This window comes from Triturus cristatus, chromosome 7 (assembly GCF_964204655.1).
Source record: "Triturus cristatus chromosome 7, aTriCri1.1, whole genome shotgun sequence".
Classification (NCBI taxonomy): Eukaryota; Metazoa; Chordata; class Amphibia; order Caudata; family Salamandridae; genus Triturus; species Triturus cristatus.
This window is the reverse complement of record NC_140590.1, coordinates 20664514-20686945: the sequence shown is the minus strand read 5'-3', so window position 1 is coordinate 20686945 and position 22432 is coordinate 20664514. Positions and strand designations below refer to the sequence as shown.

Below are 22432 nucleotides of genomic sequence, written 5' to 3'. Positions count from 1 at the left end.
CTAGAAGGTGAGAGAATATACTGGAAACGTGTAGAAGATATCTTGCATCCTATTCTTTGTATCACACTACCACATAATCTTCACATTTTAATCCCCAGGCAATTCCATAGTCCTTCATCACACGCAAGTCCTTGCTCACATGATGCACACTTCCTCGTTCATGCGTGTGTGAACACTCTACTTTCTTGGTCTAATAACTACGTACTGCTCTACAGCTGTCAAGGTTCCTTGGGTCTGCCATGTAGTGCAGCTAATCATGTTCTACAACACGAATACCCAACACCACAAAACCACCAATACAGTATGAACTAGACATACACACATCAGCTAACTCTGGACACCAAACAGCATCTTCCCCTGAACAATATTCATTATGGGACACCTTTAATACAATGCTTATAATTCCCTTTCTGAATCTGAACACGATTGACAGACCCCAACAAAGCCTTATTTTTGGCAAGATGCTTCAAACTCAACAGCAACGCCCCCAGACCAGGTCAACATACATCTTAGAACCATCCAAATAAAATGCATTGAAACATGTCACACGGTCCAAAGCACAACATTGAATCACAGAAATGTACCTTCCTATCAAAGCGCTCTTCTAGACAAGCACTGGACCACTGACCATCCAACTCAATGAACTCAACTAACTCAACAAAATGCCAGAGCCATTGGAACACCTGTCTATAGAGAAAGCACTCTACAAACATCTTTAACAGGGAGAAGCTCATTATACTTTCAAATTAGCAAACGCAATCCATAAAGTAGAACAAAAACTAACTGTATGTAACCTGATACATAACATACAACTGATAGAAATTCAAAAACTCTACACACGCTTGCCAAAGTATTGAAAGCACAATCGTGCTACACTACTACTACTAATAACTTGTTTATATGTAGCCTTTCACACCGCACTTCTACTGCTTCTTTCACTGTAAACATCGCCAATGTTGCCGCCTTGGGAGATTGGGCAGAAATATGCATATTCAAGCTCAACTCTCTCCCAAAGTAAGTTGGAAAGGAGCTTTAGTCTACCGTCCGCCTGGTCCAAAAAAGGGTTCAGTCACAGCCTACCGGAATATATTGTGCCCCATGTGCTTGAAGCACAACAGTTCTTCTTGTTGGGAGACTTCAATTACCATGGGAAGATTCCTTTGATTCAGAGACTAGTCAACTATTTTCCAATCTAGCAACACTTGGTCTGTTCCAACAAGTTAACAGAGCAACTCATGTCTCAGGTTATAATCTGCACCTCATTTTTACTAACTTCTCACCATTAATTTGCAAATCACCCAAATCTTTACTCTGGACAGACCACTCACTCATCTGTTTTCAAATCCCTAAGTATAATGAGACCGGAAAAACAAATACGCGTTAAAACAATATGTCTAGACAGTGGTGGAAAACCACTCCTGATTCTGTGGCTAAGGTGATTAAGTGTAGTGTCCCGCCACATGACTTAGATGTAGATCAAGCACTTTCTGACTACAACAGAGCTGTGGAGTCGGAATTTGATAAAATAGCCCCTCTCAAACCCTACGACAATCAGATCCATAGACTCCATGCACCTTGGTACTCGACAGAATTAAAAATAGAGAAGCCTCATGTAAGAGGTTAGAAAAACAATGGCGTCAGAGTAATAATGTATCCATCAAACATAGAAAAGGGGCTGGGTTAATCATGCGCAAAACCAATGATTGTATATGGAAAACAGAAAAGAATTGCTCAAGGGAACAGAAAGGGAAACGGCCACCTGCGTCCCAATAATCCTCCGTTACTGTAGGTATACAGAGGATAAAAACTAGAACAAAATATCGTTCTCGAGCACAAACGAATAAATGTTCAAACCAGTAATATCAATGTCTCAGAAAAAAATTCAGTCCATATAATCAGGAAACAGTCTTCTGTATTTTCTTATTTCTCAAAGTCTCTCCTTGAGGTCATAGCATGACATTTCATGGTAACAGGTAAGCACAAATTTTGCAGCCAACACGTGTTTCGTCTTGGGTTAATGGCCCAACGACTTCCTCAGGGCAAATATAATATTAAAGCAGGCAGTACACCACGAACTTTACGCAACCATGACTGGAGCACTCTCCGTTTTGCGATACACAATTCTTCTACCTATGAGACGGTTTTGATATAATCAATCGATAGTCCAATCGAGATAGTTACATATGTTTTATCGTTGAACTTGGATGAATACCAGCGATTTTTAGACACAAATTATATGGAACCACGTATAGGCCCTACCTAATGTGTGGTGTACTGCCTGCTTTAATATTATATTTGCCCTGAGGAAGTCGTTGGGCCATTAACCCAAGACGAAACACGTGTTGGCTGCAACATTTGTGCTTACCTGTTACCATGAAATGTCATGCTATGACCTCAAGGAGAGACTTTGAGGAATAAGAAAATAAAGAAGACTGTTTCCTGATTATATGGACTGAATTCTCTTCTGATATTACTGGTTTGAACATTTATTCGTTTGTGCGCGGGAACGATATTTTGTTCTAATAATGTATCCAATAAGGACGTTTATAAAGTATCGTTAAACCTATACCATCTAAACCTCAAGATAGCCCGTAAATTGCTTATATCAAACCAAATTGTAGAGGCCAAAAGATCTTCAAAAGCCCTTTTTAAAGTGCTTAATACTTTTATACATTTTGAAGCATGCTCCCAAGAAATAAATGCTTCACAAACACTTTGTGACTCCCTAACTTAACCATTTTGAAGACACAATCTAAATGATTTTTCAGAAATTCTCTAGTCCACTTGATCAGGCTTGCGAGGAGCTCGACTTTTGTGCACCTCCCCCTAATTGTGCTAACAGCCCAAGCAAATTGTAATGTTTTACACCACAGACAATTCAGAAAATCCTTGTCTCAACTAAGTCAGGCTCTCCCTTAGATGTCTGCCCCCCCCCCGATTTTTGGCTGACCTTGCCAATCTGCTTGCCCCTTCAATTTGTTCCCTGTTCAATCTATCTATCAATACAAGACTATTCCATCGGACTGGAAGGTAGCTCAGGCAGAGGTGTAACAAAGGCCCCCACAGCAGTGTGCAGGGGCTCAGGCTTACTCATACTGGAGGGGGGGGCCCTCAGCCTCTACTGATGTGAGGGCCCATTCAGCATATCTTGCATGGAAGCCCCTCAAAGTTTGATTACACCACTGAGCTCAGGTCAGACCCATAAAAAAAAGCCAATTTGGCATTGACCAATCTTGCCAGTTACAGACCCATCTTACTGCTCCTTTAAATGGGAAGATATTGGAGAAGCATATGAGTAAACAACTTATAAAATAACTGGAGCCAAATAGTATCCTAGACTCATCACAGTCCAGCTTCAGAGCATCACATAGCACAGAGACAGCTCTGGTAGTGGTCACTGACCACATCATATGCTCTCTCGATGCTAATGTACCATCTATGCTGGTGCTGCTGGACTTGTATCCAGCGTTTGAAATGGTATCTCATACCAAGTAACTTGGTAGGCATTATGAGAGCCGTATCCATGGAAGAGCATCACAATGGCTTTCAGATTTCCTTTCCGAAAGGACCCAAATGGTTATTCTAGGCTCCTATAAATCTTGTACCATGACATTGGATGGTGGGGGAGGGGGATCCCTAGGGCTCAAGTTTTAACCCTACACTTTTTAATATCTATGTTGCCCTCCTTGCCAAAATTGTCAGGGCCTTTGGCTTTGAGATTATATCATATGAGATACAATCAATCAATCAATCAGGGGTTGGTAAAGCGCGCTACTCACCCGTGAGGGTCTCAAGGCGCTGGGGGAGGGAAAGGTAGGACTGCTCTGGTTAGTCGAAAAGCCAGGTCTTGAGAGCCCGTCTGAAGGTGTGCAGGGTTGGAGAGCGTCTTATTTCTACTGGGAGAGTGTTCCAAGCTGTGGCTGCGGTGTATGAGAAAGCTCTCCCTCCAGCTCTGCTCCGGTGGATGTGTGGGACCTCTGCTAGCACGAGGTCAGCTGAACGGAGGTTCCGCTTGGGTGCGTGGAAGCTCATTCGGTTGTTGAGGTATTTGGGTCTGATGTTGTTGAGGGATTTGTAGGCCTGCGTGAGTTGTTTGTAGGTGATGCTCTTCTCAACAGGCAGCCAGTGGAGTTCTTGCAGGTGTGGAGTCATGTGTTCATGGCGCGGTGTCCCTAGGATGAGCCTGGCGGCCACGTTTTGGATGGTTTGGAGTTTGCATAGTAGGGATTTGTTGATTCCAGCGTCGAGGGCGTTGCCGTAGTCGAGCCTGCTGATGATGAGTGCATGGGTGACGGTCTTTCTGCAGTCTGGGGGGATCCACTTGAAGGTCTTACGTAGGATCCGGAGGCAGTTGAAACTGGTGGACGAGATAGCGTTGATTTGGCGGTTCATGGAGAGGGAGGAGTCGAGGATTTTGCCGAGTTTCTGAGCGCGGTCCGTCGGGGTGGATGGGGGTCCCAGGGTGGGAGGCCACCAGGAGTCGCTCCAGGTGGAGGAGCAGGGTCCGAAGATGAGAACCTCGGTCTTTTCGGAGTTGAGTTTGAGGCAGCTGTCCTTCATCCAGGTGGCCACGTCTTTCCTTCCTTCCTGGAAGCTGAGTCTAGTGTTTTCTGGGTTGCTGGTGAGTGAGAGGATGAGCTTTGTGTTGTCAGCGTAGGACACGATGCGGAGCCCGTGATGCCTGACGATTGCGGCAATGGGGGCCATGTAGATGTTGAAGAGAGTTGGGCACAGAGAAGATCCTTGGGGAACTCTGCAGATGATGTTGGTGGGTTTGGAGAGGAAGTTTGGGAGCCTGACCCTCTGTGTTCTATCGGAGAGGAAGGATCGGATCCAGTTCAGGGCGTCTCCCTGAATTCCCACGTTGTGGAGCCTGGTGGTTAGTGTGCGATGTGAGACGGTGTCGAAAGCTGCGGAGAGGTCCAGGAGGATGAGGGCTGCGGTGTGGCCCTGGTCAAGCAACATACGGATGTCGTCGGTGGCGGCAATCAGGGCTGTCTCGGTGTTGTGATTGCTGCGGAAACCGGATTGGGAGGGGTCAAGGATGTAGTTATCTTCGATGAAGGTTGTCAGCTGGGCATTCACAAGCCTTTCTGTGACTTTGGCAGCGAAGGGGAGGAGGGAGATGGGTCGGTAGTTCTTGAGGTCAGTCGGGTCGGCCGATGGTCTTTTGAGGAAGGGCTTCACTTCCGCGTGTTTCCAGTCCATGGGGCAGGAGCCGGAGGCCAGGGAGGAGTTGATGGTGCGGACTAGCTCGGGAGCGATGGCCGTGGAGGCTCTGTGGAAGATGTGTGGGGGGCAGGGGTGTGTGTGGGCTCCTGAGTGTGTTTTCTTCATGGTGGTGGCAATAAGTTCGATGGATGCGGGGTTCCAGGTGGTGATGGTTGGTTTGGAGGTAGTAGTGGTCGTAGGTGTGAAGGCATTCGTTGGCTCGTTGAAGTTGTCATAAAGGGTCATGATCTTCTGGTGGAAGAAGGCACTGAGCTTGTTGCAGAGGTCTTGGGATGGTGTGATGTCAGAGGCTTCGCATGAGGGTTTGGTGAAATGCTTGATGACGTTGAAGAGTTCCCTTGTGTTGGCTGAGTTGGTGTTGATTTTTTCCCTGATGAAGGCTCTGCATCAGCATTTTGGTGTCCCTTATCAGCTGGTGGTAGTTCTTCATGGCGATCTTGTGGTCGGTGTGGGCTTCAGTGGTCTTCTGGTTCCTCCACATTTTCTCGAGGTGCCTGCAGGCACGTCTGGTCTCTAGGAGTTCGGTACCCAGCTTCTATTCTGAAATATTGAAAACAGTGGAACCTTCTAATGACCAGCACCTAACCTCTTATCACTCCCTCAGTACTATCCCTTTAAGTTTTAGTGGGAATTCGCGTGCACACTGAATAGCACCCACTGTCACAGTGCTTATTCCCTCAGGAATCCAAACATATAAAATCAAAACAAAGGTGCACCACACAAGAGAATTGGTATTGACAATCATAAAGGGAAATCAGAGAAAAAAGCCAGCTGGTGGTAGTTCTTCATGGTGATCTTGTGGTCGGTGTGGGCTTCAGTGGTCTTCTGGTTCCTCCACATTATCTTGAGGCGCCTGCAGGCGCGTCTGGCCTCTAGGAGTTCGGTACACAGCTTCTAATCTAAAATAATGAAAACAGTGGAACCTTCTAATGACCAACACCTAACCTCTTATCACTCCCTCAGTACTATCCCTTTAAGTTTTAGTGGGAATTCGCGTGCACACTGAATAGCACCCACTGTCACAGTGCTTATTCCCTCAGGAAGCCAAATATATAAAATCAAAACAAAGGTGCACCACACGAGAGAATCAGTATTGACAATCATAAAGTTCATCTCCAACAATAAGAGTTCTTCAAAAATTATTTCTTTTATTCCATTTTCATTTTATGTAGGAAAAACATAGTTCAGTTCTTGTAACTCAACAAACAGAACAGCCGACGTGTTTCGTCCAAATACAGGACTTCTTCAGGGCGCTACTCAATGATGGGATACGAAGTATTATTGTGTTGGAAGGACGTTATTGATTTTGCAATGGGAGTATTATCCCGTCCAGCAAGATTTTGTCTCAATGTTTCTAGGACTCGTATTGGTCCAGTCGTTTCCAACAGTTCATTGCCACATACAAGCCGCAATCAAGAGTACCAAGCACACCAATCCAATGGAAGTACTTTATTTATAAGATAAGATCTGTCCCAAGGAAAAATTTCTAAAAGTGGCATTCTCAAAACTGTAATAAAAAACAAACTTTATCATCCACGACGCAGGAATACCATATGTGTTTATTAAATTGTAGATCGCTCCTGAGACATAGTACACAAATCGCTCTACTACTTGAGGAGCGCAAGCCGGACGCCGTCTTTTTGACAGAAACCTGGCTCAACCCCCATTCAGAGCCACACATAATCTCCGCCTTACCCCCGGGTTTTCAAATCCATAGACTGGACCGGACAGAGGGTAGAGGAGGAGGTCTGGCTATTATTTTGAAAGACCAGTACCAGTGCCGCATTACGACTGAAACCATCCCGGAATGCGAGAGCCTAGCTTTTAGCATCGAATTTACTGCTAACAGCTCCTTCTCTGGCACTCCAATATACCGTCCCCCAGAGCCGGCCAAACTGTTCCATAAATCTCTTCCCGACATTATAGCAAAACGAGCCATGGCCCTAGCTAATTATACCATGTTGGGAGATCTTAATTTTCATTTTAATTCTTCCACAGACCATATTGCTATGGAACTAACTGACGACCTGGCAGCCTTACAGCTAACTCAGCGGGTCACAGCCCCTACCCATGAAAAAGGCAATTTACTTGACCCAATTTTTAGCAACTGTTCCCAGCTGATGGTGGATCATCCCATTTCCCTCCCCTGGTCCGATCACTTTTTAATCCCGTTGACCTGGGTCACCAGCAAACCCTCCATGCCTGCCCCCCAAGTAAAAGCTATGAGTAATTGGCCTAAACTTCCTGTGGAAGAGTGGTGCAGGAACTTAGAATCCACCCGCCCATCCCTCCATACAGACCCCAATCTGGCGAACAGGGATTATGAGGGCTGGATTACAAACTCACTGGAGACTATTCTTCCCTGTCGGAAAGTCATATCAAAAAGACTGCAGAAATCAGCACCCTGGTTCTCAGATACCCTAAGGGAACAAAAACGCCTATGCAGGAAACGAGAGCGAGCATGGCGCCTAGACTCCCTACCGGAGAAAAAGTTGTAATATAGGGAAGCAATCAAGGCCTATAGAGACGGGGTAAGGAAGGCCCAGGCTGCCTACTTTGCAGACAAAATCATGGAAGCCAAGTCCAAACCTAGGGAAATTTTTCACCTGGTTAAAAAATGCACCATATTAAATACACCTGCACCTCTGCCAAAAACGCAAGATCAGTGCAATGAGCTAGCGGACTTTTTCCACAATAAAGTCTCTCGGATTTATTCCTCCTTCTCGACAGCAACCTCAAATTCGGGAGGTGCGGAGGAAGCACCCTCGATAAATCCTGTTCTCCCAGGCCAACCAACCTTAGAATATTTCCCACATCTAGACCTCGACACCCTGAACAGGCTGGCTCGGCAAGTCAAATCCGGCTCTCCACGCGATCCTGCTCCACCGGAGATTATGTTGCGGTCAAGTCCAACCACTTTTCCCGTAATTCTGGAACTTTTAAATTCCTCGATCTCATCTTGTACTTTGCCCGCCGTTTGGAAAAGAGCCATGGTACGGGCGTTATTAAAAAAACCAAATCTTGACCCAGAAGATCACGCTAATTACCGCCCCATCTCATTGCTCCCCTGGGCAAGTAAGATCCTGGAAAAATACATAAACACCCAGCTGATTCAGTTCCTAGAGAACAATCTACTACTAGATATGACCCAGACAGGCTTCAGACCTAGGCATGGAACTGAGACTGCGCTGCTGGCAGTCACTGAAGAGTCACGGAGGATACTGGATCAAGGAGGATCAGTGGCAGTGATCCTCCTTGCCTAAGTGTTGCCTTTGATACGGTCAGGTATACCACCTTACTGAACCGTCTCCTTGACATCGGGGTAACAGGCAATGCACTGAGGTGGTTTGACTCTTTTTTGACTGACAGATCGTTCCAGATCTTTGACGGGGACACAGTGTCAGCCAGCAAATCTTTGAGCTGTGGGGTTCCGCAGGGTTCCTCCTTGAGCCCTGCGTTGTTCAACATATACATGAAACCGCTCGCTGGGATCGTCGAACCGCATGGTATTAAGATCATATCATATGCGGACGATACCCAGCTAGTGGTTTCATTGACGCAGGAGGGCATCAGGCAAAAGTCGTCAGGTCTGATGAAATGTCTGGAGGAGGTTAAAGGCTGGATGACAGCCTCCTCCTTAAAACTCAATGGAGATAAGACTGAGGTCATGCTCTTGGGCCCAGCGTCTCCAGTACCTTTTACCTCCTTATGGCCTTCATGTCTGGGTACGCCCCCCATCCCCAAAGAGAGCGTAAAGAGCCTGGGAATTTGGTTGGACAAAAATCTTACTTTCACTCACCAGGCCACCAAGTTATCTGCCACGTGTTTTGGCCTGCTCAGAACACTTAGAAAAGTTCTGCCTCTTTTACCAATGGAGGCCAAACAGGTGGCAGTACAAGGCCTGATACAGTCCAGGCTGGATTTCAATAACGCTCTCTACGTGGGAGCCCCAGAACTGACTCTACGGAAGTTACAAGTTGTGCAGAACTGCGCAGCCCGTACCCTGCTTAACATTCCACGTACGCAGTCAGCCAGACCTGGACTAAAAAGTCTACACTGGCTACCGGTGAAGCAGCGAGTGGCTTTTAAGGCACTATGTATTTCACATCATGCCTTCTGGAAAACAGGTCCAGCAATAAATGACAATCTAGTCACCCGCTATCACCCAAGCAGGAATCTACGCTCCACCGAAGCCTTTTTGGCCGTGGTTCCAAAAGTTAAGAGAGCTAGAACTGGAGGCAGAATGTTCGCTCTGAATGCCTCAAAACTGTGGAATTCACTCCCTCTTCAACTTAGATGCAACCCCAACCTGCAATCTTTCCGCAAACAATTAAAGACTCTTCTGTTTGCTAGGTCCACCCTGACCTAATCCCTGTCCTAACTCCCGCCGTACCTCCCTACTCTGTCTACATCCTCAGCGCTTGGACGCCCGTTGGGCAGCAATCGCGCTCTACAAATCGATATACAATACAATACAATTAAATAGGGGTTTTCATTACAATTCCAAAGAAACTAAAACTGATATAGCTACCTACCCCCAATTGGATTGGAAATTATTATCTTCAATCATTCAATCATGGGTTTGTTAACCGTGACTACTCACCCGTAAGGGTCCCAAAGTGCTGGGGGGAGGCGCAGGGTCCTGTACATCAAGGAGGCGGTCTATCGAAGAGCCATGTTTTGAAGTCCCTCGTGCAGGTGGGGAGTGAGGTCGTCAGTCTGAGGTGAAATGGGAGGGCGTTCCAGACTCTGGCCGCGAGGAAGGAGAAAGAGCAGCCTCCTGATCTGGAGTTCCTGGTGTGAGGGACCACGGTGTTGGAGAGCTGGGATGATCGTAGGGTCTTTTGGGGTGCGTGGAATGTGAGTCGGCTATTTAGGTATACTGGTCCGGTGTTGTGGATCGGTTTGTGCGCGTGAGTGAGAATCTTGAAGGTGATTCTTGCCTCAATGGGGAGTCAGTGGAGTGTGCGCAGGTGCTGGGTGATGTGGCAGTGTCGTGGCAGGTTGAGGACTAGTCTGGTGGCGGCGTTTTGGATGTTTTGGAGTGTGCGGGTGAGATTTTTGTTATTCCGGCATAGAGTGCGTTGCCATAGTCGAGTCTGCTGGTTATAAGGGCGTGTCCGGCGGTCTTTCTGTGTTCAAGGGGGATCAATTTGAAGGTCTTGAGTAGAAGGCGGAGGATATGAAAGTAGGAAGATGCGACGGAGTTGATATGGTGGTCCATTTTGAGTTTGGAGTCCAGGATGATTCCCAGGTTACGTGCGTGGTCCGTGGGGGTGGGTGGGCTTCCGAGGGTGGGGGACCACCAGGTGTTGTTCCAGGCCCATGATGAGTACTTATGTTTTGTCCGTGTTGAGTTGTAGACAGCTGCTCTTCATCCATTTGGCGACTTCTTCCATGCCTTCTTGAAAGTTGTGTTTGGGTTCGTTGGATAGGGAGAGGATGAGTTGGGTGTCGTCTGCATATGAAACAATGTTGAGTCCGTGGGTTGTGACGATGGGGGCGGGCGGAGCCATGTAGATGTTGATTTTAGCAGTAATAAGGAATCCTCAATATTATCCTATAGAAGGGTAAGCCTAACAGCAGTGGAATCATTTATTTAGGAGCTTAACACTACTAGGACATTTAAAACTTAAATGTACATGTCCAACCTTTTAATTACACAGCACACTGCCCTATGGACTACCTAGGGCCTACCTTAGGGGTGGCTTATATGTAATAAATGGAGGGTTTCAGTATGGAAAGGGGGTTTTAAAGTCAAGCTGACATGGCATTTTAAACTGCCTTCAGATGGCAGTGGAAGGCCTGGGACATTTTTTAAGGGGCCACTTAAGTGGGTGGCACAATGAGTGCTGAAGACCCAAGTATAGCATTTAACAAGGGACTTCCAAAGAAATTAAATATGCCAAATGGGTCTAAACCGCTTTAACCATGTTTTAGGATGGGGGCGTGGTCTGCCGAGCAGAGGAATGGCCGCTCTTTGAGTGCTCTCCGTGGACTGGAATAATAATCCTGTCAACATCCTGCATTACGGTGGGGCCATGAGACTAAAACCGGCATCCTTACCTCTCTGACCGGTTGTGCATTGTTACGCTGTCTGTCCCGAGCTCCGGGCGTGCTCTTCGACGTCGGATTGAGGGGGCGACTCGCCGCGCCAGTGGTGCCTGCCTGAGGTGGTTACAGTGGCCGGCGGCCCTGAAAATGGAGCCTGGGGCTGCGGTGGAGGCGCGGGCCTGTACTAGCAGAGGAGCTACGAATTTCTGGATCGGACAGCACAGTCTGAGAGGTGGACCTGCGTTGGAGGAACGCATGAGGATTGGAGTGTCCGGACGCACTTCCTGCTGGCGGATGAGCCGGATGGAGACGAGGGAGAGTTCCGGCGTGAATCGGAGGGCCTGAAGGCGTCATCTTGGGGAGTTGCGAGTGTGACGGAGAAAGCTGCAGGCCTGTGAGTAGTGTATTCCTCAGCCTCCCCTCACTTGTGGTGGACCTGTGCGGAGTGGTGCGCGAGACTGAGCCGTGTGCGGTGAAAGCTGTGGTCTCAGTGCAGCCCCTGGAAATATATCTATGAGGTGCAGCGCCCGATGTGTGGTGGGGACTGGGGGCAGCTGATTAAATGGTGACACAGCGGGAAGGCGCATAACTCCAGGGCAGAGATTGGCGGTGCTTCAGCAGCCCCTATGCTGCCGGGGACAGCGAGAGGCCCAGGAACACCGACATTGCAGAGCCTCATGGGTGAGATCCCTAATAGTAGTATGCTGTGCTTGCGCCCTGCTGTGTGGACCCCCTGATTGTACTGTATGCGCCCAAGTGGGGTAAACATTTTGCAACCTGAGGCGATCTGAGAAGAGCGCTGCCGAGACCTGGCATCCGGCCTGTGCTGCCATTTCCTGCTTGTTGTTTGCTGCCATGTATTGCCGTAGGTGGTCAGAGTGGCGCTGAAGGGACGCAGTGAGATTCAAGATAGAGGAAAATTGCGCTGCTGCCTAACGCTGGGATGTTCGCTCTGTGAAGATAAGTGGTAAGGCAGACTGAGAACACCCTTGAGGCCTGGGGCTCTGGTTCTGTCCTGATCTCTGCTGGGCACTGGCAACACAGTGCACGATGGGCAAGCATGATGCCAAGCAGCCGAAGCTGACCTTTGATAAGAGAGCCACGTGCCACGCTGAGTCGCCTTCTGACGCACAGACGGAGGAACAGCAGGAGATGCGCTCTGAGGATGGGGAGAGTATTTGCGGACGCTCATGTTAGAAATGCGCTCTAGCCTGCGTAACATTGATTCCAAGTTGGATACCCTGACATCGCAGTTGGACTCGGTAAAAGCTCGCATGACACTCGCCTCGATGCTCTGGAAAACCGGCATACCGAATTCCATGAATTTCAAGTGGAAACAAAAGAACAACTGTTAAATATGGACAAACTCTTGGGAGTTATTTGCGCCAAAAATGACGATTTAGAAGCGAGGTCACGCAGAAATAACCTACGCATTACCGGGAATCCGGAGACCACTGCGATCACTAGGATGGAGAGTTACGTGACGGAGCTCCTGCATACACTGTTTGAACCTCAGCTGTCCCCTGTCTTCGTGGTAGAAAGGGCGCGCAGATCCTCGGGGCAAAAACCCCCGGTGGGGGCACCGCCTAGACCGATACTGGCCAAATTGATGAACTATCAGGACCGGGACAATGTATTGAGAATGGCGAGGGAAAAAGGTCAACTGTCCTATCAGGGTAACGCCATATTGTTCTATTCGGACTTTACCCCGGCTGTGCAGGCAGCAAGACGTGAGTTCCTACAGGCCAAACGCATACTCCTTCAGGTGCAGATCCCGTACTCCTTGCTTTACCTCACGAAACTGAAGGTTTCCTATGATGGTACTGCACACTACTTTACTGATGCAAAATCCGCCCTAAAGTTTGCCAAGCATGTTGGAGGGCAGAAGGGTAAAGATGCTCATGGTTCGTCAATGCCAGCGTCTGGAAACCTTAGTGACAATGACTGATACAGAGCCCGATCCTCATTGAGTTGCAAATATACTCACTATAATGCCGAAATATGTGGCAATTCATTCAAATGCAACTGTGGGTCAAAATGTTATTTTCTTTCCTGGCAGCTTGCCTTTGGGATGTCGGGGAAGGGATTGTGGCCGCACTACAGTGCTCCCGGCCACCCTGTTCACTCAGGGGTGATTGCTGACGCCACCATGCCCCCCATGGGAAGTTTCCCTCACAATTTTCAGAGTTGGTTACGCATTTGGTTGTTAGGGTGGGTTATTCTGCTACCTGATTGGGGGGTTGGAGTGGGTGAGGGGTGGAGTTTGGGGATCGTTGTTTTTTTTTATGCCAGTATGATTCTGAGATGTGAGCCAATGTACACCTTTTTTGATTTGCTTGTTCACATAGCAGCACACCTGCCTCTCACTATGGAATTTTGTCTTGAGACTCACACGCACAACCACTGAACTTGTTAACGTGGAACATCAGAGGACTGAATGATTGCCGTAAATCCAGACTAGTCCATGCTTATTTGACTAGGCATAACATTGACATTTGTCTGCTGCAGGAGACACATCTGAATACTAGGGGTGGGCGGAATTTGAGAAAGTAACTTTCGCAAATTATCGCGAAAATGTTAAAAATCTCCGCAAACACGCGGAAATATCGCGAAGATGCGGAAGTTTTTTTCCCGCCCGTTCGCAGTATTTTCTGCGTGGTCGCGGCTCGCCAACTTACCCATGCGGTTGCTCGCGGGCACCGCCATCTTGTTTTCACTCTTCTTGCGGTGCATGATCGCGAGAAGAAAGACGTGATCGCGCCACCAATGACATTACTGCCGGTCGCGAGACAGCGCAAATGGCTACCAACAATCCAACATCTCGTGGAGAACGCGACCGGATCGGGAAAACTTGTCGACAAACGCGGGGATTCAGGTAAGGCGATCGCGCGCGCGAGAATGTATTATTTTACAGCGCGAATTATCGCTAAGCTGCGGAATGCGGAAATTTTGTCATTTTCGCGTTCTCGGCGGAACGCGAAAATGTCAAATAATCGCAATTTCCGCGAGCGGAACGGAAATTTAGCCCAGACCAGGAAGACCGTCACCCAGGCCCTCGTCACCAGCCGACTGGACTACGGCAACGCCCTCTACGCCGGAACCACCGCCAAGCTCCAGAAGAGACTCCAGCGGATCCAGAACACCTCAGCCAGACTCATCCTCGACATCCCACGAAACAGCCACATCTCCGGACACCTGAGAGACCTGCATTGGCTCCCCATCAACAAAAGAATCACCTTCCGTCTCCTCACCCACGCACACAAAGCCCTACACGATCAAGGCCCGAGCTACCTCAACAACCGAATCAACTTCTACGCTCCCAAACGCCACCTCCGATCAGCCAGCCACGCCCTCGCCGCCGTCCCACGCATCCGTAGAGCGACAACAGGAGGAAGGTCCTTCTCCTACCTGGCCGCCAAGACCTGGAACTCCCTCCCGGCCGACCTGCGCCTGACCCAAGACCACCTCTCCTTCAGGAAGAAGCTCAAGACCTGGCTGTTCGAGCAGTAACGGCACCCCCCCCCCTTAGCGCCTTGAGACCCTACGGGTGAGTAGTGCGCTCTATAAATGTCTTTGATTGATTGATTGATAGGCCTACTGAATACTACACCATCTCCGAAACGGCGACATCGCAGGTGGGGTCTCACGTACATGTCCATATATTCCAATTATGCCAGAGGAGTGGCTGTGCTGATTCGACAGGGGGTGGACTGGCGAGTGAGGGAGGAACACACGGAGCCTGAGGGAAGGTTTGCCATCATCTGTGGAGTGTTGGGGGGGCTTCCCCTGGTGATTGCAGCGCTCTATGGTCCCAATACCAATTCCCCTGACTTCCTCCATGATGTATGGTCTAGAATTAAGGCAACAGGGTATGACACTATGTTGGGGGGGGGGATTTTAATGCCATTTTAGATGATGCTACAGATAGAAAGGGCACGGCTCGCACCCTACATCCAGCTGCTAGTACAGCTCTGCAGTCCATAGTTCGAGATGGGAACCTAGTAGATATATGGCGCCGTAGGCACCCCCTGGTGAGGGAAGGCACATGCATATCAGATCATCACTGTGCGTGGTCCCGCCTGGATTTCTCGCTGGTATCAAGGGATGCGGCAGCCTGGACTGCCGACGTTTCACACTTGCTGTGCACGTTGTCGGACCACGCTTCGTGCCTGTTGCAATTGACACTCCAGGGATCACTCCCCCGAGCGTTTTCATGGCGGCTCCCACCACATGCTCTGATGGATGAGGTCTTCAGGGAAGAGATACGGGGAGATATCCTTGATTATTACACTAACAATGAAGGGTCGGTGGAGACTGAGGCTTCACTCTGGGAGGCTTTTAAGGTGGTGGTCAGAGGCCAATGCATTGCGAGGCAGGCGGAGGTACTTAAGGCGATTCGTGGCACGCTGGCTTCCCTGGAGGCCCAGACTAAGGAACTAGAGGTTTTTTTTTATTCCACAAGCGACCCTCATGTGGCGCAGAAATTAAAGGCTCTTCTGTTGGATTATGCGGAGGAGGCGCAGCGTGAAACAAAGTTCCTAAGCAAATACGCTAAAGCGCGCAGATACGGTGAGGGAGACAGACAGGGTCGCACACTCGCTGGTATGATTAGACCATCTAAATCAGCGATGTTTGTCCATGAGATCCGCAACCCGCAGGGGGACATGATTAGGGGTCACATTGGGGTGTCGGGTGAATTTGCTGCATTTTATAATAGACTATACACGACCACTCAGGGACCATGTACAGAAGAGCTGGATGCATTCCTTGACACCTTAGCATTGGTTTGGCTTAATGATTCCCATAGGAAATACATGGACCTCCTCTTTACAGTGGAAGATGTGGCACAGGTCATTAAAAGCCTACCTATGGGTAAGGCTCCTGGCCTGGACGGTCTAACCACATCCTTTTATAAGACTTATGCTGAGGAGTTGGCGCCTCGCCTATTGGAAGTTTATGGAGAAGCACTGGAGGTGGGGATACTGCCTCAGTCCATGAGAGAGGCGACGATCATTATGCTCTTAAAACCTGGGAAATCGGAGGAGCTGGACTCCTTCCGTCCACTTTCCACGATAAATGTAGATGTAAAAAGCTTTGCAAAACTTATGGCTAACAGGTTGCAACCACTCTTGCCAATGATAGCACTTCTGGACCAGTCAGTTTTCATCCCGGGGAGATCCACATCTCACAATTTAAGAACGATTTTTTCAGTACTACATTACCTGCACCCAGACGAAAAGGCTGCGGTGGTATTTTTGGACGCCACCAAAGCGTTTGATACACTTGAATGTTCCTATTTATTCAACATCATAAAGCGAATGGGATTCAGTCCACTTTTTATACAGTGCATCCAACTGCTATACACCTCTCCCTCGGCGCGCGTACAGGTGAATGGTTTGTTATCCCACCCCTTCTCAATCTCGCGTGGGACTCGACAGAGGTGCCCACTAGCCCCTCTCCTGTTTGCTATTGCAATGGAGCCCTTAGCGGCTCGAGTCAGTCAACACCACACCATGAGAGGTTTTGGTTTTAGTTCCCGTAACCTGCTCATATCTCTATATGCGGACGATGTCACGTTGTATATCATAAACCCAGAAGACAATCTGGACCCGTTGCTGAGGGAATTTATCCGCTTTGGTGGGCTTTCGGGTGTTTGCATTAACTGGACTAAGTCTGTGATCTTCCTGTTGACTGATGGCACCCCCCAGCTGACCTCGAAATTACCCTTGCCCTGGGAGGCGGGAGAGGTTAGGTACTTAGGAGTCTGGGTAAGCCGTGACACGCAGGAGGTGTGGTGCCTAAATTACGGCTGTACGATGGTGTGGCTGGAGGACAAAGTGAAAATATGGGTGCGACTGCCGCTGTCCCTGGCCGGCAGGATAGCTCTCGCCAAAATGGTCATTCTGCCAACATTTTTTGTCAACATACCAATCCCGATTACAAAGCACTTTTTGAACACACTCAAATCCCATCTTCTCACGCTGGCGTGGGTGGGTGGGCAGGTCAGAGCTTCGTGGGATCTTCTCACTCTCCCACTTTGACAGGGTGGTCTGGAAGCCCCAGATATGCATCTATACGCGCTGTGCACGCAAGCCCAGGTCTTGCATTATTGGGTACACCCGACCCCATTCCAGCCGCAAGTAGCGGTCGAGGCAGACGTAATGGCCCCAATCCCGCTTAAGGTGGCGCTGTATCAAAAGCCTTGCCGCCCTCACGCAGATATAGATTCGGCTGGAAACCTGTGCTTGGCGTGGGACGAATTGCGCAAGAGGGCGAGACTCCCGTTGATTTATGCCCCTTCTGCCCCTCTGCCACAGAACCCAATGATGCCTTGTGTACGAGACAGCATAAGCAGGACACTAGCTAAGACAATGATACTGCAGACGTTCGAGGACTTACAACGCGGAGACTCATTTCGACCTCCGCCTGCCGCGATCGAGGGACAGGCGGTGCCATTTGGTGAAATCTTTTTATATCATAAAATTCGCACGGTATGTCGCTCCTTACGGGTGGACTTCCCGAGGGCACCGCCGACTATGTCTGCACTGGAAAATCTGCTGAAATTCCCCTCCTCGCGAAAACTGGTCACTCGCTTGTACACCCGCATGCAGGACACTGCCCTGATCGTAACGCCAAACTCTCTTAAAAATTGGAATGCGGAGTTAGGTGTAGACTTATCTGAAGAGCAATGGGAATATTGTTGTGGACAGTTATCGGAACTTTCCCCGAATTATAAGTTACGATTGATACATTTCAAATATTTGCATAGATATTATAGAACTCCAGTTAGTCTCCATCGTATGGGCCTTCGAGCGGAGAGCGATTGCTGGATGTGTGGCTTCGTTCCGGCTACATTTCTGCATGTGGCGTGGCATTGCCCCAGGATAGCTGATTTTTGGGTGGAAATCTTTGATTCAGTGAATGACATACTGGGGGTGGCGTTGACTCCATCTCCAGTGATAGGCCTGCTGGGATATGTAAAGGACACGCCACCTAAGCTGCGTAAACTGCATGCCCTCCTCCTTCTATTTGCAAAGCGTCAGGTCACCGTGCACTTGGGTAGGCGGAGGGTGCCTTCCGTCAAGGAGTGGCTTAGGGACATCACATACGGTCACACCCAACTAAGCACATTTTGGGAGTTGATGCCACCCACTTCCAGACCCCTGGAACATCTGGGACCCGTTCTTGACTTGGAAAATTAACTCACAAAGGGAAGCTGAGACATCGGAAGCGGCGGCATCGTAGTCACCATTGTAGTTGTATTATATTAATGCCTCACATTTATTTTCTATTATATAGCACAGGAGACGCCACTCTGGGCGAATAAATGGGGGTGTGAATCTGTAACCGGCCCTCTCAGGTAAAGACATGTCAGGCATTCATATGTTAGCATCGAATCCGATATAATGTGATTATACAAAGACATTTGAGTTCTATGTATTATATATGTGATTTTGGGGAGGTGGTTATTATGGCGCGCTCTGTCATTGCTATCATGTACAAAGTGGACTCATTTGAAACTGACTTTTGATTATTCGATATGTAACTGGCTTGTTCAACTGGTTTGTCGTTGTTGAGCTGAAATGTCAATAAAAATAAAATAAAAAAAATAAACATATTTTAGGATAGTGAGCACAAGGGTTCCATGATGGAATATCGTTAACATAAATATCGTCAGAAATAAATATCGTCACTAAAATATCGCTTACATTAATATCGTCATCCTATACTTAAACAAGAATTCACACAAATATCGATTTTTTTTTATCGACAACCCTAATATCGTTCACACTAATATCTACAACATAAATATCGACTACTACATTATCGACTTTATTTTAAATATCATTACCTTAGACATTTATATCGACTACACTAACATCGACGACCTATCTGCTTATAGAAATATACAAAAAATATCGTCTTTTTATTACCAACTCGATATGCACGATTCTTTTATTTTACTCACTTGTTTTTACTATTTTACTTTACAAAACTATTCACACATATAATTATTTAGTTTTCCTAATACTTATTGATATAAAAATATAGAATATATGTTAAAAAAAATTACATTTACTGATACTATCATACACTCCGATGGCCTAAATGTGAAACACATTTCATTATTTTCTACATATAAACTATTTACATATAAAACAAAAAAGCACATATAAAACTTTTTACAATGTACTTTAACAAACAAATAGTGATGCAACAAACTCTTACGAAAATAACGGTTTTCTAATTCGAAATTACGTTCTCGACCAATGATTTTGAAATTTCACTAATTGAACCAATCAAAAGCTACCATTAATTAACTCACTAATATAAAAACAATTATACACTTAACGTAATTTACCATTTTTGGCACAAACTTGGAGAAAAACGGTTACCTTGCTGAGAGAAGAGAATACAAACCTACGACTACAACTACAAAACGTCATACTACACTTCAAGTAAGTAAAATCCCATTGCTTTTTTCATTCGAACTTAGCAAAAAGTAGATAAACTCCCTAATTTAAAAACTGTTCTTCTTTAGAGTGAAAACAAAACATGTTGAACTTATCAACAACGACCAACAAATTAGATGTAAAAACATTTATAAACTACCTTATCCATGTCTACTTAGATAGCTGATAAAAATTAGTTAAACTTGCTAAGTAAATGTACTATTTACTTCATATGTTAACAACTACTATCATCCAAATACTATAAGTAACACAATGATTATTTTTTCCACAGACTCTACAAAATTATTTACCTATCTACAACTACACTACCAACATCTTCTACTACATCAAGTAAGTATAGTCACTGTATGTATAACAATTCTGAAAGTAAAATCAAACACCTATAACACTAAATCATGTCTTTCAATTATTCTTTAACACTACTACAGAACTTAAAAATAAGAAAATTCAGAAAGAGAAATAAGAATAAAAGAATTACCAGTGAAGCCACATAGTAAGTATATGTTCTCGCTTTTTCCTGCTCTTATACACATCTCTGTAAATCGTCTTCAATGTTCTTAAAAATACATATATATATTTTCCACAGATCACCCTTAGACATGGCAACTGGAGCTACTTTCATTACTTCGCAAAAAGGGAAACTAATGCTGAACTACATGGGTTACACCTACACCCAAGAAAGAGTAAAAGCAAATAAAACCCATTGGAAATGTAGCAAATATTACTCAAGTGCATGCTATGGTAGAGCAACAACTGTTGATAACAATGTGGTAAATGTACGTGAGCATAACCGCCCACCAAATGTAACAGAAGTGGAAGTTAGAGAAGCACTGGAAACATTGAAAGATGCTAGTAAAGGATCACAAGAAACAAGCACTAGTATTTTGAAAAATGTTTTAAGCAAAGTGCCAGAACATGTGACAGGACAGCTACCTTCTATTCCCAACTTAAAAAGATTAATTTCAAAAACTAAACGTGCTTCAGATCCAACTCCACCAACGCCAGAAAGTTTTAAGGATATAAAAATATATCCTGAATATACCATTACACATAATGAGGATAAATTCCTAATGTATGACAACCAGAGTCATGACAAACGAGTTTTACTTTTTGCTACTAATAGTAATTTGCAAAAACTTAAATCATGTGAAACATGGATGATGGACGGGACTTTTAAAGTTTGTCCCAAACCTTTCAATCAACTTTACACCATCCATGGGGAATACCAAGATACAAATATCCCTCTAATTTATACTCTGCTGCCAAACAAAACAAATACTACCTACGTTGAACTTTTAACAAAGATCAAAGAATTAACAGATAATTACTATCCTCAAAAAATTATAATTGACTTTGAAATAGCCATGATTCAAGCTATCCTTAAGATATATCCCCATACCTCAATACAAGGTTGTTATTATCACTACAACCAAAGTTTATGGAGGCACTTACAAAAATCTACCTTAAGCATTGAATATTGTACAAACAGTCACTTTGCTTATCAAATAAAAAAGTTGATTGCATTGGCATATGAACCAACAACAGAAGTAGCTAACTACTACAATTTATTAATTGACAGCCCTTTCTACCGCACCAATGAGAAAATACTAACTCCCTTCTTGGACTATTTTGAAGATACCTGGGTTGGAAGATTACATCGTTCAGGCCACCGTAGGCAACCTAAATTTCAAATTCCATGGTGGAATGTGTATGCTAGTACAATAGCACAGAAAGCTAAAACTAACAACGCAGTTGAAGGATGGCATAATGCCTTCCAAGCCACTTTAGGAAGAAGTCAACCAACACTTCACAAACTAATCCAAAGCATTAAAAAAGAACAAAGCTACCAAGAACTCAGAATAGAGCAATCCCTTTCTAAAATTGGCCCTAAACTAAGTAAACAAACATTAAGGTGCCGATTACGATCCGGTAAAAAATGTCCCCGTGCGACTCGTATCCGGTCTTTTTACCGTACGAATCGTACAAGTGCCGTACGAACTGGCAATCACGATTCGCATGGTAAAAAGTCCATACGAACCGCATTGGGAATCATTCCCCACACGTCCTTGGGTCGGAAAATGTGTCCGACACGTCCTCGTACGACCTACCGTACAAATGTGAAAGGTGAAGTCCGACCGAGGAATCACGATCCATCCCGTGCGTCCGAGGTTACAACCGGATGGAAAAAACACCGTCCGCACCGAACTCCCATAGCAACCATGGAGACGTGCCCGCATACGCGCCGACCCCCCCCCAGCCCCTGTACGTACGCACCGTACCCCCCCCAGCCCCCGTACCTACGCGCCGACCCCCCCCAGCCCCCGTACCTACGCGCCGACCCCCCCCAGCCCCCGTACGTACGCGCCGACCCCCCCAGCCCCCGTATGTACGCGCCAACCCCCCGTGTATGTACACCCGTGTACGTTCGAGTCGAACCCCCCGTGTACGTTCGAGTTGAACCCCCCTGCATGTACACCCGTGTACGTTCGAGTCGAACCCCCCCGTGTACGTTCGAGTCGAACCCCCCCGTGTACGTTCGAGTCGAACCCCCCTGTATGTACACCCGTGTACGTTCGAGTCGTACCCCAACCCGTGTATGTACGGTGCGAACCCCCCGTGTACGTTCGAGTCAAACCCCCCTGTATGTACACCCGTGTACGTTCGAGTCGTAC

General features: G+C 46.8%; 1 protein-coding gene across 1 annotated transcript in view; it reads right to left on the bottom strand.

The window, feature by feature from the left end:
• The window catches only part of LOC146808707 (uncharacterized), a 170911-nt gene that overhangs the window by 35593 nt on the left and 112886 nt on the right, over positions 1-22432 (bottom strand). The gene's annotated exons all lie outside the window — the stretch shown is intronic.